Source organism: Podarcis tiliguerta (genome assembly GCF_965153285.1).
Source record: "Podarcis tiliguerta genome assembly, chromosome: Z".
NCBI lineage: Eukaryota > Metazoa > Chordata > Lepidosauria > Squamata > Lacertidae > Podarcis > Podarcis tiliguerta.
The window spans coordinates 48,121,493-48,122,650 of NC_139553.1; positions in this window are offsets into that span (position 1 = coordinate 48,121,493).

Sequence of the window (1,158 nt, forward strand, 5' to 3'; positions counted from 1 at the left end):
CACTTTCCTGGGAGTAAACTCTATTTCACTCAATGAGACAGACATGCTTGAGAGGGCTACTGCCAGCTTTTGTTATATTTCAGCAACAAATATATTTTAGTATATCCTTTGCTTTATTTTTATTCTTCTAAGTTTTTTTTAGCTGTTAAAAAGTAATAAAAAGGAAAGAGGGAAGAAAGACTCCCATTTTTCTTTAGTCACATTTGCTACATATATATACTGAGTTTTGTATTCCCCATTTTTATCCTTCCAATAACCTTGGGGAGTTAGGTTACGTATGTGACATTCTGACAGTCTTTTATAATTTTGACTGCATGGCTGCTTTTATCCTTTTGTTTGTTTCTATGCTACTAGGAAAGAAAAGTTCCTCCACCCTGCAAGGTGAACTGGGTATTCAAATATTTACATATTTTTTTAAAAAATGAATATTTTATAAACAATTATCTCTCTATCTATCTCCTGTCTTGATCTGGATTTTGCTTGTTGTTGTTGTTTAGTCGTTCAGTCGTGTCCGACTCTTCGTGACCCCATGGACCAGAGCACGCCAGGCACTCCTGTCTTCCACGGCCACCCGCAGTTTGGTCAGATTCATGTTTGTAGCTTCGAGAACACTGTCCAACCATCTCGTCCTCTGCCGTCCCCTTCTCCTTGTGCCCTCCATCTTTCCCCACATCAGGGTCTTTTCCAGGGAGTCTTCTCTTCCCATGAGGTGGCCAAAGTATGTATGCAGCTATTTTAAAATGCCTATTTTAAAAAGTGAAGAAATGATTTTTTTAAAAAATTACCTCATCACCTCTCTCTCTCTACATACATATAACTTAATGGACTTTGTCAGTCACGGCCATTCATTTAGGTTCGATTCTGATGGTAGCAGCAACACTGGGAAGAAAGAAAGAAAGAAAGAAAGAGAGAAAGAAAGAAAGAAATCCCCCGGCACCTTCTTTGGGGCGCCCTCACTGACTGCACCTAAGTTAGCCACGTTCATGCAAATGGGTCTCCTCTGAGTAGAGCCAACAACAAGGGCTGTGACCCGCCTGGAGAGCGCGCCCTCTGCCCATGCTCAGGGGCCGGAGAGAGGCTCGCGAGCCTCCTCTTCCCCCTCAGGCCGGCCTCCTTCCTCGTCTCCTCCCTCCGCCAGGCGGGGCCAAGGAGGAGGCG